A 15,487-nucleotide genomic window follows, 5' to 3' on the forward strand; every position below is an offset into this window, starting at 1 on the left:
ATCATAGAGTGCACAGTTTACACTACACGAGAAGTACAGAACTGGTAAAATAGCACTCGATTAATTTACATTTTCTGCTGCATCTTTATGGTTAATCTCAGCCGTGTGCTAATGGTTCTTGTAAGAATCTAGACAACACTGATGCTCTACTTCTTATTAAGGGTAAAATTCACCCAGTTGAAGAGGACAAGCTTAAGATCTATGCACCCACTTAGTACCACTTATCCCAATTTTCACTTAACAAGGGCGTAAGTAGTGTATACATCTGGGTTGTCCTTCTGCACTAAAGTGAATTTTCTCCCTAGTAAATTAGATTGGTCTGATGTGTGCTTAAAAGGAAGAAAATCTTTGCTTTCATGAGGGGCTGTTCTGGGAAATTGCTGCTTGACCTATAACTTAAACAAAAATTTTCAGTTCTTTCAAACTGCTCTGACACTCACACGTGGTATATTTACATGATTTACCATTTGATCAAACAGCAAAGTTGAAGTAATGGAGCCCATCAATCACGAAGGGGAACAAGGTTTTTGAGGGAGCTGCTTGTTCCCTTGCTTGCCAGATCCTTCCCGGGGACCGAGTTTTTAATACCCTTTTATTTTGATGTTTAAGTAAAATTGGTATAGAGTGGGTTGAGTAGCATCATAAGACCATAAGCATATCCCTTGACAGAAAGCACAGCAGAGTGGAATGTAGTTATATATTTAACTTACATGTAAGCGAGATAAACATTAACAGGATAATTTTGTAAGCCAATAAGCCACAACAAAGTTGAATTGAATGGAAGGTCTTGTGTGCACGCAGACCTATGCCTACTTTTCTGCAGTCAGCCTGTTGCTGATGACAGGTGAGACCCACCTGGGTGTGCATCTCTCTTGTTGTGCAGGTCCCACTATTGTACAAGTACATATTCACCCACACGAGATGCAACTACACAGAGCCCTCTAGCTTCTGACTTCGAAACAGGCAGCTGGTTGGATGCATACACATCAGGGCATGCAGAATACCTTCCTGTGGCCTCAAATGCATGTTTTTATTTGCAGGAACACAGGCACTGCAAGATATTCCAGTCACAGTTAATGAAGTCCTTAATGAACTGATGGGCCTGTTTCTTATCTCACTTATGCCAGATTTAAACCCATGTAACTCCATTAACTTGTTGAGTTGATCCTAATTTTACATAAGTGTAAAAAAGATGAGAACCAGACGCTTTATGTTCTCATTATCTAAGAGAATACAAAGTACGAAGTTCTTAAAACCCCTTTTTCTGTTTTCTATCAGTTACAGAGAGCCTTCTGCACTCGCCCACCTCTGGCCCTTCCTACCTCCCCATCACCAATTTCTGCACCACTTTCCCAGCTGCGCTGATCACACACCTTTTGATCTCACTGTGGTTTTGAACCTCCTGAAATGAGTTCTGTTAACGTGATTCCTAGGGAGCACATTCCTTCCCACAGGAGTCAAACTCCACATTCCTTGTCTTTTGCCACACAGCTCTCCTCTGACATTCTGAGCTCGTCTCCACTGCAGAGAAATTGCCAGTACTGGGAACACTCATAGAACATGAGTGTAAAATTGTGGAGTTAACGACAAAATCTTTTTCCTATTCACAGTTTAACTGTCTCAAGTTCAATCTCGTCCTGTTCCCTTCAGCTGATGATGTTGAACTTTCCCTGTCTCCAGTAGTTTACTTGCCATGTGCACTCTGAATTGAAAGATCAGTTTTACCCCAAGGAGGTGTACTCTGTGTACACAGAGAAATGATTTCAGATGTTTTATTTAACTTTTACTCTGTTTTGATATTGCCCTGCTATGACTTACAGTATAGTAATGTACTGTATGTTTCTGTTTCCGTAACCAAGTTCAAATACCAGTGTGAACCTGATCTTCAAGAAATTCAAGGCAATGACTCGTGTGATAAGCACATGTATCTGGCACTTTTGCCAACTTACTCTAAGCACATACAAAGCTGAATGTGAGAAGTGACCAGCAGTGCAACAGGAGCCCCAGCGAGATGTCTGAAATCCCAAAAGCATGAATCTGAGCTGACCTACACCATGTTAGCTCTGGAGCAATGCCTCTGACTTTGATGGAGTCTCTCATAATTTACAGCTATGTAAGATCAAATATATAGCCCAGAGAACAGAAATGTTAACATGGATAGCCTCTGTCAGGGAAGGGATGCTTATTCTAATGGTACCTCCTGTCAGTCAAGTCAGAGACTCGATGTCACTTGTGAAGACAATGGGTCACTCTTGTTCCTCTATTCTGAATATGATTAAAAATATAAAAATGAGAGTCAGGATGGAAAAATAAACTATTTGTAAAGCAAATAAGAGAACTGAAAAAACAAATCGGAAAGGAGAATGAAAGGGAACTGCCCTAAACAGCCCCTAAACGATTACCTCGGGCATGGCAGAGGGTGAGGTGGTTGTCAGAGCAGCTCGACATGAACCACATTACTCAGCTGTGTTACAGTAGTCATTTCCTATTGCATTCTCCCAGGGCTTATGCAAGACTTCTCCAGAAAGTGCCAACTTTCTGCCAGCGGAGGCAATGAGAGCTCCAGGATTCCTCCACAGCCAAAGCCAATGTGCAATGAGGGCAATCGCCCTCCGAGGGTCACATATGGCCAAGTCAGACCACGTCAGTGAGAAATGAGCGGGGGCCATCGAGTAACGTTGTGTCAGATATGACTGAATTAATGCAGGGTTCTGGTCAGGATTGAGCTGGGGAAAAAATAATATTAATAAAAAAACAAGATTCAGGAGGTTACGTGCTGAGTAGAAAACTATTTCCCCTCTGTGGTGGTCCTGTGGTATGTCTGACTCTTTCCATCTGGAGGTGACCAAGGGTTCAAATCAAGGCTAGCATCCCTTTGTGCTAGCTCATGCGTAAACATCAAAAGAGGTTTTTTTTTTCTGGAAAAGAGAACCTAAAGTTTATCACTTCTCTGTTCCATATTGCAGGCCTCGTCTGAGATGTGCAGAAGGCTCACACCAATTTAAAGATGCATGAATTCTGCTCTGTCATAACCATATGATGCCAGAAAGACCTGCTGCTGCTTCGAGTGACCAACTGCTCGTCTGATGGCAGCTCTGAAGTCCAAAATGAGATTCCTCTGCATAAGGACTGGCTATTCAGAGATGCACGTGGAGTCCTGCAACTGCTCCTGAAATGAGTGGTAACTGACTTCAGGCACCACTGCAAAACACTGCTGGCTCTCCCGGACGCCTTTTTTTAATTGAAGACGCTCGGATGTTACAAGGTGCTTCTAACAAGGTAAGCTGGAGATGACAGCGCTTTCAAAGCACAGCAATTCCTAAGTATGACAAATACAATAGGAGTGCTAATGCTGTTTGGCAATTTCCTGAAAGGTCTGTGGAGTGGAAATTCAGTTCATTAACTGATGCTGATACCTCCAGAAGTCATTTCAAATTGTTTTTCTGAAATAAGACTTGAACCCGGGTGGCAGAGGTGAACCTGCTTTGCTATCCTCCACCAAGAGATGTTAGAGGTTCAGAAACAATATTTATATTCCCAAATCTCTCTCTCTCTTTCTCTCTCTCTTTTTTAAGCTTATTAAAATTAAAAGCATGACCTGCCACATCACATTACATCAAAACATGATGTAACTTCTTCATTTAAAAAAAAAAAAAGTTTTAATTTATGATGTTGCATTATGCCACAAAAAGCTTTTGTTTTCCCCAGAGTAACCATAAATTTTTTACAGCGACTGTTTATCCAGTATCTTTGGCAGGCTGAAACAGTGAGCGCTGGCAAAAAGCAGATATTTAACAGCTACTGACGAACAGCTTATGAATCACCAGGCTTGAATCCTGGCACACATCTCCCCATAGGTACCTTCCTGAAACCACCCATCTTCCCTTCAACTCCTTCTAACTGCAGGAAGAGTAACTGACTGATCTTGAGCCACTAAACCTGATCTACTTCATCCTTTCAGGCCTTTATGTTTTTGGAGGAAAGTACTCTTGCAGAAAAAGAGCCACTGAAATAACATTCCAGGAGCAGTGTCCAGTATGGATTTCCCAATAGTTCTGAATAACCCACAGAAATATTTTCGTTATGACACTTGGCATCTCTGTCTGTCATTTACAGATATGAAAGGATTTGGAAAGTAGCTTTACCTGTGTAGTTGGATACATGGGGGAACTGTGGCATGGGCAATAGAGGATGCCATCAGTTGAGCCAAGAATAAGGTGCTCCAGGTCTGCCCTGCTGGTATCTTCCAGATGATGAATTCCTGATGTTTGGCTTCTTGTTCCAGATGCTCCTGCAAGGCAAGCTGGACTGTACATGAAAGGCTGCGTTTGTTGGCCTGCATCAAATATACTCTGTTTACTTGTCTGGTGCTTTTGGGGAAGATTGCTGTAGCTAATGGGAAGGAAGCTCAGTGGAACTTGGAACAAGGACTGCATGTCCGAACAAGGATTTTAGAGCCCTTGGTTTCTGAACAATTGCTTTATAGGGTGGACTGTGCGCCATAAATCTTTAGCATAGGAACATGGTCATATTGGCTTAACTGTCTTACTAAGACTGGACTTATTTATCCTACAACTGATAAAAGTCATAATGCTGTCAGTCCCTAGTATACTAGCTGTATTCAGCTTTTACTGCTTCCCAGTTCCATGATCCATAGTGCACATGTGGGGTATAAAGCCTTTTAAAATCATAGCCCCTTAACTAAAAGCTTTTTCTGAGAGAGTGTGGTTTGAATTATATTGAGGACCCCAAACAGCAATTGCTCTTGGGCCACTGGCTTTGAAATAGATCTATTTTAGGTAGATATTCCTCCTTTGAAGGGGTACTTCTCTTTATGAGCCTCACTGCTTGTACCAAACAACCTAACACGGGAGTGAAGGCTCCCTGAGTACTTCTGAAGCAAATGCTCAGCAAGGATCTCATCACACAGAGTGCCATCGGTGAGGAGGAGATGAGTTTTCTTACCACTGTTCAGCTGTTGCTTTGGGTGCCCTACCGAGAGCCAAACACAGGGCAGGCACCCATCCTTCGTGAAGATCCCATAGCAGTGTCTGTGCTGAGTGAACCTGTAAAACATGTCCTTGGCTCAGGAAACCATTCCTCATGTCACTTCCAGTAACAAGTTCCTGTTATCACTAAGGTACACGTGGGTGACTCAACCTGGGCCGCTTTCCCTGGGGATCAGATCTTCAGAATGGCCCAACGAGTGCAGCGCTGTCTGCACCAGCATGGCTGTCAGCAGGGCTGAGGGCTGCATCTCTTAACCACACCTGCAGGGCCTCTGACACAGCACAGCCCAAGGCAGGGACTGCACTGGCTAGAGCAGGACAGGAAAGAGAAGAGGTGAAGGTGCTGGGTGAAGTCAAGCCAGACTCTGAGCTGTTTTGTAAGCATGGAAGGAATTATTGTGATGGAATCTCCTGTTAACTTGACATCAGCGGTTTCAGGTTTTATGGCATCTTACATTATTGTTTAAATTTGTTTCAGGCAAGAAACATACTTTTTAAGGTCAGGAATACAGATTTGTTGGATGCTGAGACACCTGAAAAGCAAGAATACAGATTGTAGGATGAATATTTTACAGAGTAATTATTTAAATATATTCAAGTATGAACATCTTTAGATCCTAAATTTAGTATTCCTTAAAAATATAATCTCACAATAAAATCTAGCCCACTCTCACATTGTTCCTACCATTCTAATTTTCAGTTGCTTTGGAAAGTTGTACCTTGGTTGCCGATTTAAAGTGCCCAGGCTTGTTTTGGTATTTTTGCCCCAAACTTGGATTTTGGCGTAGCGCTTCCCCCATGCCGGTGATGCTGTACACAGGTATATAAGCTCTCAGACATGACTGCACACCAGGGCCGTGTGGGCACCACTCCGTGCTGCACAGGGGCTGCTCCTCGCTGCCCAGAGCTGCTGCCCAAGCTGTGCGGTCGCAGCCCGGCAGGCAGCACACGGTGCTGTGAGTGGCAGTGTAAGCAGCCCTGCTGTGAGCAGCTGAGGGTGTAGAGGTGCTGCTGGGAGCAGGGAGACTGTATTAATATGAGGTATTAATAAAAAATACCTAGCAGTAGCAGCCGCTGCTGCGAACTCCTGAGTAAAGTGGATCTGGGGAACCTCATTGCTGTAACAGAGATAAGAAATCCAGTGGCTCCCTGAATTACTGGATCATAAATTACATTTTCAGCTCAGTTCTCCAAGTCTGCACACCGAGCTGAACTCAGATCTTAGGGCTTGGGTGTTTTGCTTTGGCACTGCACACAACTGGATCTCAGAGCTGTTCATCTCTGCTCGTACCTCTCGTGTCTCTGAGCTTTATGTCTCATTGTATCCATGAAAAAGGCACCTGCAAAAATGTGAGCCTGCCTGCATCTGGCTGAACACAGCGTGGCTGGAATTCAACCACACCTGCCCTATTTAAAATCAACGATAAGTGGTTAATACGCTGGAACTGAGAGAGCTTCTATTACATTATGTAAAGATATTATAGGATCACACAAAGATCTTTTGTCATTCATGGCATCGCTGAGCCTAATAAACAGCTTACGTTTCAATGTAAGTAGGGGCACCGTATTATCAGGTATTGGCCGGGATATAATTGCTGATAACTTTTTCCGGCCACCTGCCCTGCAGCGTGTCCTGTGTCCCTGTGTTCCATTGAACCTGAGCTCGCTCAGCCACATTGCAGCCGGAGAATGAGCACATGCACTGCACTGTGACCTCGCTCCAGCTCTGGTATCCTCAGCTTTCTGGAAGTAATAGGTAGGAGTCGCGGAAGAAATTCTTGTCTCAGCCCTCCAGGGTGTTAATCAAAGGGTTTCACGTGGACCCAGGGCTTATTTCTCCAATTTGTATCCCTGTTACTGTGCCCTCCACTAACCCGAACTGAATCTTCTCTAGCAGAAAGGCCCTTTCTCAACAAGATTAGAGGCAAAATACTTTAAGTAATTTAGAATACAAATGTGCAATGAAATATCATCCTGGGTGATGCTATGAGAAGGAAGAGTGTACAGTACGCTTTATGTGCTTTTAGCTGCTCTACCCTACATGTGCACCCACTCTTGTAACCTTTACTGCTGTGCAAAGATGATCTGTCATTTCTACCAAATTTATGTACACAGACACTTACGTACTGAGGCTGCTTTGAATCCTTACTGCCCTCTAGAGAAATTCCGCTAGAAAAGCTCAAACTGACCAAATCAGCAAAAAATAATTGCAGTCCTAATCTGAACGGCACCGGCTGTGTGCGGTGTCTGTCACAAGGTCTGCAGGCACAGAAATGAGCCTTGAAGACCCTTTTCTCAAGGCTCTCACAATGACCTGGAGCTGTGGCCAGGCTCAAGCACGTTTGTTCCATTGCTCAGCAAAACCCGAGTTTCCATTATCTGTGGGTTTAGGTGAAAAGAAAACTAAAAGATTGTAATGAAATGACAAGTGCAAAAGCTGCCTGCCTTACATTCTCCGCGCCAGCATGGGATGCTTAATTATTTACTTCTGTACTTCTGTAACTGCCCGGCTTTGCTTTGTTGTTCCCTCCTGTCCCATCCCAGCAGGACAGCCCAGCCTGGTGGAACTGAGGCAGTGCTGAGCTCCTCCTGCACAGCCGTGCCAGCTCCCACACGCACAGCTGCCCACTTGCATTTAGAATTGCTGCTGGCCTGAGAGCATTTGTTTATGTGTTGTAATTCTGTACGGTCAGAGGATTGCAAGGTACGGCAAAGGATGTGGAGGTTATTCCATGGGGTTGGGCCAACGCAGACAACAGCAGTTGTAAAGCTCGCAGTGAATGATAGCGCACAGCAGCTAAGAATATATTCAGCAAACTGAGATCCTATTTTTACACTGACGATAAAAAAAAAGAGAAAAAATGTACCGCCCGTGTCTGCGTGTGTGTATTTTTTCCAAACCAGCTGAGTCCCACTATCCTGCAGAACCTTCCTCATTTAACAGGCTGTCAGTGCCGACTCCTTTCCGTAGCTCTGCCTTTCCATGCCTAATGGGGTTTGCCCTGTACCAGACAAAGCCTATTACGGCGGCGGATTGCGGATGACGCGGTTGGCGGTGTGAGCAGCGCGGATGCCCCCTGACGGAGCGCAGCGCGGTGCGCGCATCTCGCGGGGCGGTGCCGCCGGGTCCGGCTGTGCCGTCCGGAGCAGCGATGAAAACGGTGCCGCGGCGCTCGGGCTGACCTCGTCCGGCGCGGGGCCGCCGTCAGAGCAGCGCTTGGAGCTGCGTCGGCACTTCTGATGCGGGGGGAATTCCGAGGGCTGATAGGTGCAGGCTGAGTTACATCGCCCACGGGTGCGTCCCGAGTCGGAGCTTTACAGCCGTGTGCCCGTCGGGTTTGTGCGGTGCAGATAGCAGAGCACGCAGAGTTGGGTGTTCAACATTTAAGTGCATGGAATAACTGTAAAGCAGCTGTATGTAGGGGTGGAAATCAGCGCTTGAAGCCTGGGAGTGCAAGCAGAGGAAGAATGGTCACACAGAGACAAAACAGTGTAATTATTATTGTTGGTTTGCTACATTAGCACTGTGGGATTCAGGGTGCCGCTCTCTCCTCGTCTTCTCTTGTGTTCTAAATAAAGCAGAGCAGGAAAGGAAATTCAGCTTTCACTGCTGAGCTGCAGTGCCAGCCTCTTGCAGCTCGGTCACAGTCCTGAGCTGGACATTGGTGGGAGCTGCAGAGCCTGTCCTCCTTCACCAGACCTTCCACATCCCTTCATGTTCTTGGGTTTTGTAGTACTTTGCTCACTGCAGTGTTTTGGGACAGAAAGGGAAGAAGCAGCACATTTTATTTTTTGAAAAATTCTATTAAAAAAAAATCAGGAATTTGGAAAGGGTTCGGCTCAGTTTGAGGCAAAACAACAGACAGCTCAGAGAGCAGAATTACCATTCCAGACATGGGATGCACAGTTGGATGGAGGATGGCCCCTCCTCTGCACAGAGGCTCTGGGTTGTGACCATCACTGTCTGAGCAATCCATTCACTGCTGCGCCATCCCACCACTGTTTAGTTTAAACTTCTTTTTCATCTTTTCATCACTGAATTTTCCTTTTCCTAAAATCCTTCTAACCAAGTTAACAGGGGAGACACCAATCTGCTACCTTGTTGGTGAGCAGCTAACTTTTCTGTGGTGATTCCCACTGACCCTAAAACAGAGGGGCACTTTTCCATGGCTTTCCCAGCACCGACCACCAGCTGATGTCTCAGATGTTTGTGTTCCCATCCAACAGGGACCAAACGGGATACCTGAGAGTATCCAACACAGGCAGCTTTTCTTCACAGCAGTTGCCAGCTGCATTATTCAAAACACCTTACCACTGCATGGCTTCTTGCACAAAAATGCAGTGTGCTGATAAATATCCGTTGCCTTTTTTCCTACCTTTGTCTCTGCCATTATTCTAATTCTGTCCTACGCGTTTTTCCTCTGCTGAGCTTTCAGACACCCTCCTAATCAACATTAGACACGGTGGGAGAATGGGTTGTACCGGTGTGGGTGATGCGTGCTGCAGTGTGTGCGGCTGTGCAGTCAGCTGCAAGGGTGTTGGCACAGCCCGAGCAGCAAATACAGCTCGCTCTCTCTGGGAAAAACTATTTGATTTTTTATATAAATGTATTTATATTTATGTGCATATGTTTGTAGGTGTCAAATATTAATTTCCTTTATTCTGATTTTCTCACATTTGCATCTGTCCCAGTGCCTTGTGGTTCTGGGGCTGGGGCGGCTTTGCACAAGCCTTGCCTTTGAGATGCCACAGGGCAATGAGGGGAACATGCTTCCAAAAGGTGCCACTGTCACTGCTCCTTGTCACAGGGCCTCGGGGGCTGCCATGATGCCACCTGCCTGCCAGCCATTCACCTCTGCAGCGATTGTAGGCAGATGTCTCCAGGTGCAGAGGGGTCAGCACTGAGCACACTGGGCTGAGCAGTCACACCACGGGCTGTCAGAGCCCTCCCCAGGTGTGCACCAGGAGCTTTTTGCAAGAACCCCGTGCAGGTGGGAGCACACCTGGCAGCACACCCTGAGCCAGGCAGGGATGTGAGGTCGTGAGCCCAGGGAGGTGCTGCCAGAGAGGTGACAATTAACCATCCTCGGCTGTTAGCCCCTATCATTTGTAACTCTGGCAACAAATCTCACTACTCCTTTTGATCTGTGTATGAGATTCTTTGTGTCTCTAACAGAGAAAGACCACCTTGCCTCCCTCAAAGCCCTACTGGAGGCCAGCGGGTTAGTCCATGCTATAAGCACGGATAAAAGGGGGGATAAGAAGAAAGAACAGGTCACGACGTGGCAGAGGTTGAGACGCTCAGCTTTAAATACTTTATGGGAAATTGTAAAACTTCTAAACATTTTAATAGATTAACTTCCCCTTTCAGTGGCATCAGTAAAACTGAATTATCATCCTCACTTTTAACTGATGCCCAGACCCAAAACTCATCCATCAGGGATCATTTGGTGATAAAGCAATCAATCCTGTCATGGTGCAGAGGGGACAAACTGTGCAAGATACCATCACCAAATATCCTTTCCACCCAAAGCATTCTGAGAGTCTTTGTCAATGAAAGTGCATTTGTCTAGCCTTATCTGCTGCAGTATACGTGGAATACAAAGGAAGAAAGTAAAACATGCATTTGATGTACATGTGCAGATGGCAGACGTATTACCAACCCGAGGAGGACTGCCTTTCTGGAACTGAACACGGCACCTGATAACCAACCACTGCACCACTTCCTCAGGTACCAAATTAAAAGATGAAAGCAAAAACAACGCTGTCCTAAAAAGTGCTGCAACGTCTGAGTGAGTGGAAAGAGCACCCTTGGTGACTTCAGCCAGAATCTCTAAAATGTTGGTCATCTCTTCATCAGCACAGTGCAAAAGATACTTCCCCTTCATAGTCGTGCTTTGACTCATCACCATTCACACTATTGTTTACTGATGCTTGTTTTTCTGGTAATTAAAGATTTCTATATGTATTGAAATTACGGATCAGAAGAAATGGAAAAAGCTTTTTAAAAATCTCTAGTTATCATAATAGACCAACGGATTTTATTAAGGTATGTATAACATGTACAACTATCATTTGAAGAAATACATTTATCATTAGAAGAATCCTCACTTCAGGTCAGAAAGTGCCCATTTCCACTGCAGAGCAGATTGTTAGCAAAAGCGAATGGTGTTTGAAAGAAACAAATAATAACTTATTTTCTAAAACAGAGGAGAATGTTTAATTTTCCTGCAAAATGTAATAACATTTCTATATGATTTTGCTATGAGGTAAAAAAAAAATAGAATAGGTCTGTTTCTCAGCCAAATATGGACCTTATTCCGGCTGAACTCGTTGGATGTTTTGTGAATGGTGATGTGGATACTGGAGCCAAAGGAAACCTTTACCTACCGCTGCCGTAGGATTCCCATCAACAAACAGGTTTGGGCTAAATTAAGAGGCTCAGCGTAGCAGAGTTCTTCAAAGGCTTTGTGGTTGCTCAACTCTAATTAAAAAAGTCTATTGAATTGGACACTTAATTCCCATTTGTGTCCCTGAAAATCTCTCTTATGTAACATTGTGTGTTACAGTTCTGTGCTGAGAAGCAGTGCTCAGGGATGTTGGGGAATGCGGTGCGTGTGCTTGTTTTGAGGAATAAGGAAAGTCATAGCTGTTATATCAACTGCCTTGTATTTGCAGCATTTAACAAATAGCATCTCCACAGCAGAACACACGTAACTAGGTAAAAGCAAAGTAGGGCTCGTCCGGCTGTGTGTGTGACCCATCACAAACGACTTTATGTCTAGAAAAAATGTTGTAGATTCTGTGCAAAAGCAGTGGAATATCTGTCTGTAAGTAGCTCATCCCGGGCTGACAGTGCAACACAGACCTGCTGGTGCCACATAACTGAATATCTTTGTAAGGGAATTAACGGGGGCAGCAACTGCAGTGGGGCTCAGAAGTGATGACAATAAGAAATTCTTCAGGGAAGATGGTCTGACTCTGCAGAAAGTTACTGACATATGTAGGACAGTAGAAACAGCCCAAGAGAAAACACAAATCCTATCTGAAGATCATGTGGTGAAATGTATCAGAGGGAATTACAGGAGATGAAAATGCAAAGGTTAAGTGCAACGCAGAATCGTCTGCCTCCTGCTGCAGGGAACACTGACATAGCACGTGCACCTGGTCTGAAAGAAGCCAGCAGTGTCAGAACTGCAGGAGACGCTGTAAGGGTCCAAACCTGATATCAGTCTCCAATTCTTGTGAACTGAGGTGTGAGGCAGGCTGAAGTGAGCAGACCAAAACCCACCTGAAAGACTGGGCTTGGAGGCAGACAGCAACCACTCCAAGCACCACGTCATGTGGGCTGAAGCACTGCAAGAAACGTTCCTTGAGGTTTTAATTTCCCTGGCTGGTGCAGAGCAAGCTGCAGTCCATGCACCCAGGGCAGATGAAGCAGTCCCAATAGAAGCATCATTTGCAGCACCTGCTGGCTGCTGTACCACTCTCATCATCCTTCTCTCGCTGAGCACATCTCCCAGGAGCTGCTGATAGGAAGCAATGCACTGTGAGTGCTCTTCCCAGTTCTCCCCATCCTCACTGAGCCCATGGGACGATTCTGAAGATCATTTCTTCAGTAGTTTTGAGTGGCTTTATTGAACCCGCAGATAAACTGTCTTTAAAGAGGCAGTCCAGGCTCATAGAACAGAGCGATAATTATAGGGAAAATGAATTGCATCCTTGAGGTGTGACCCTGTTGAGCACCATTTGGTCAGCAGCAGTTTCAGATGCTAACAGCATGAATAAGTCAGGCCCGACGGCTGAAGGATTATTCCTCCAAGCTCCCCGTCTGGTTTTGGCCCTGGCAGCCAATTGCTCATCCCATAGAGCACACTGAGCACCACTTCTCTGCAGAGCAATACGAGATGCAATTCCTAACGTGAGTAACGAGTCACTGGCTGGAAAGGACCTCTGCCAGGAGTTTGTTAGCAATGGAAAGGAAGCTGGAGAGACAGGAGCTTACCCAGTGACATAGAATATGGCATAATATATTCATTCTTCCATCAGCAAATGGAAAGGCACAGACCTATAAAATACGCGAAAACCTCACAATTAACACAAATGCAGCAAAGAGAAGCATGCTGAGACAAGGAAAATGATTCCTCCATGAAATCAGCCAAGAGCCTGGTCGTGGTGTTCCTCAGCTGTAGGTGCTCATCACCTGGGTGCAGCCTGGATACCACCCACAGCATTGCAGACACGGTTTGGGGCCTTTGGAGCTCAGGGCCTGTCCCTGTTGTGCCACTCCATGACTGCACTTTGTCCAAAAAGTGAGGCAGGAGGAAGGTGAGGAGAAGCCACAGAGCCCCAGAGAGCCCACAGGAGCATCCTATGGCCGTGGGCTCACTCTTGCCCTGCGCCCTGCCAAGCACTCAGCTCATAGCCAGCCTGCTTCAGTTGTTGTCAGCAGTGTGCAAGCAGTACCTATATGCACAGGCTGTCATCCCATCTTATTCCAATAGATCCTTCTGCAGATATCTTGTTTCTCAAGTTCCCCTGGCCCCTGTACAGCTCTTCCTGAGATCGACTGTTCAATGTTTTTAACTGTATTAGAACTGACTTCTTGCCTTTGTGCATACAAATGATGGTAACTATCCCTGTTTATCACCAAGACAGATACATGCACTAATTAGATATTCCCTAATACATGCAACCAGATCCCAAATGTTGTGCAAACCAGAGCCTCCACGGAGCTCCTCAGCATGGTGCTTCCCTGCAGGGAATGCTTTTGGAGCACCTGCGTCCTGCTGCCAGGAAACCGTGATGCTGAGGGCATGAACAAATGCAAACAGGCTGGTGAGGTGTGATGATTTCAAAGTGTGAAATCAAACTATTGCACTGTCACAACTGGGAGGTGGGAATTACGGGCAGGAGGCTGTGCATCGGTGTCCTCCACGCTAACAACCGCTGTGCTGTGCCGGGCACGAGGCAGGAGGGCTCCGTGCACACTTCATTCCCATTTGTGTCTCTTGCAGCACAGCAGTGGTGGGGCTCTGGCTGGCTCCTTGGATGTGTGCAGGAACCCCCAGAAAATGGAAATGATTCGGGAGAACTGATTGGAATCAGCAACTATTAATGGATGCAAAGTGTGCAAATTTGCAAAACACTTTTGGGGCAGTTTCTGTATGTTATTACTCACTCTCAGCTCTACACTTCCAAAAGCACTTTGTTTCTGTTTAATTAAATAAGTGAGAGCCAACTTCTTCCAAGTGCTTCATGCGTCCCACCCCACTGTGATGGCACTGCAGAGCTCTGCTGGGAATCTGGCTCCAGGGGTGTGTGCTGAGCACTTGCAAAATAGAGCTCGTTGAGATGTGGCAGACTGATTCTGAAATGATATCTGGAAATCTGCTTGCAACATTGGTAATAACTCTCCATTTGCATACTCAAAAGCTGACTTTTGGCATGAATATAATTTTCTTATTCCTTCCCTTTGAAATTCTGATCCAGATTGTCTAGACAAGTCATAACTCTCATTTGTGCTTAATGTTTTTTAATTTATTGTTTTACTTTGCTTTCTGATTAATTTGGAAACATCTCTTTCTTAGTGAAGATCTACTGATAGGAGGTTGGAGTTTTATAGGCTTCTCTCCTAATCCCGCTGCTCTGGTCCTGCATATCCTTGAAGTTTGCTCTGAAGCTCAGCCCCATAAATCTAATCCTACCTACTGGCGTGCACTTTCAGACCTACGGTTCATCCAAACACAAACTAATGTGCATTTGCTTTCTGTTTCTCCCTATACTTTTCATAGCAGCACTGTAGATGTTGAAGGAGGTGAATCCTGCAGAGCTAAAAAACATTTAACCATGCCGTGTATTTGCTGAGCAAAGATAGCATGGCAAGGCACCAAGACACCTCCAGCAGGGTCTGCCTCTCGCTTCCTCTCTCTCTTTCTTACTCAAAATACAGCTTTTACAAATATGACATCTTAAAATTAAAATGTTTGTTCTGAAAGTAATAGCCAAGATCATAGAATATTTATGTGATCATTAATATTTGAATTTTGAATAATGCATACTTATATATTTCCACAGAAGAATGCAATGTGCGTCGTACACCGAAGTCATACTGTAACAGCAACAGAAGCAGCTGTGTTTGCATTGCCCACTCGCAGGTATGTAATATCAGATTATGCTGTTAATTCTCTTTGTTCCCTGGAAATATCCGTGTCAGACTTTTATCCCTTGCACACATAGGAGGTCCACATTCATAACAGTCAGTTTCAAATGCAGAGAAGTTCCGTACACGTTGCTGTTAATTCTGCAGCATTGCCAGTGCTGCTTTTGTAATTCACTCTATTTCATTTGTTGCTAATTGCGTCTGCTGCTTCCCAAAGTTTTGTCTCGGGGAAATCTGAGCCATGGCCTCCCTCTTCATCAGCAATGGTACATCTGTGTGCAAGGACATATGGCTGCATATCAAATAGCACTGCCAT

General features: G+C 45.2%; 1 long non-coding RNA gene across 3 annotated transcripts in view; it reads left to right on the forward strand.

Annotated features, from left to right (window-relative positions):
* LOC101751795 overlaps positions 1–15,487 on the forward strand; it is a 230,344-nt gene that overhangs the window by 202,588 nt on the left and 12,269 nt on the right. For all 3 annotated transcript variants that reach the window (XR_006931900.1, XR_001469592.4, XR_005841355.2), the window contains 2 exons: positions 2,967–3,279; positions 15,087–15,166. This is a non-coding gene — a long non-coding RNA (uncharacterized LOC101751795). The remainder of the gene's footprint in view (positions 1–2,966; positions 3,280–15,086; positions 15,167–15,487) is intronic.

This window comes from Gallus gallus, chromosome 20, assembly GCF_016699485.2.
Source record: "Gallus gallus isolate bGalGal1 chromosome 20, bGalGal1.mat.broiler.GRCg7b, whole genome shotgun sequence".
Taxonomy (NCBI): Eukaryota; Metazoa; Chordata; class Aves; order Galliformes; family Phasianidae; genus Gallus; species Gallus gallus.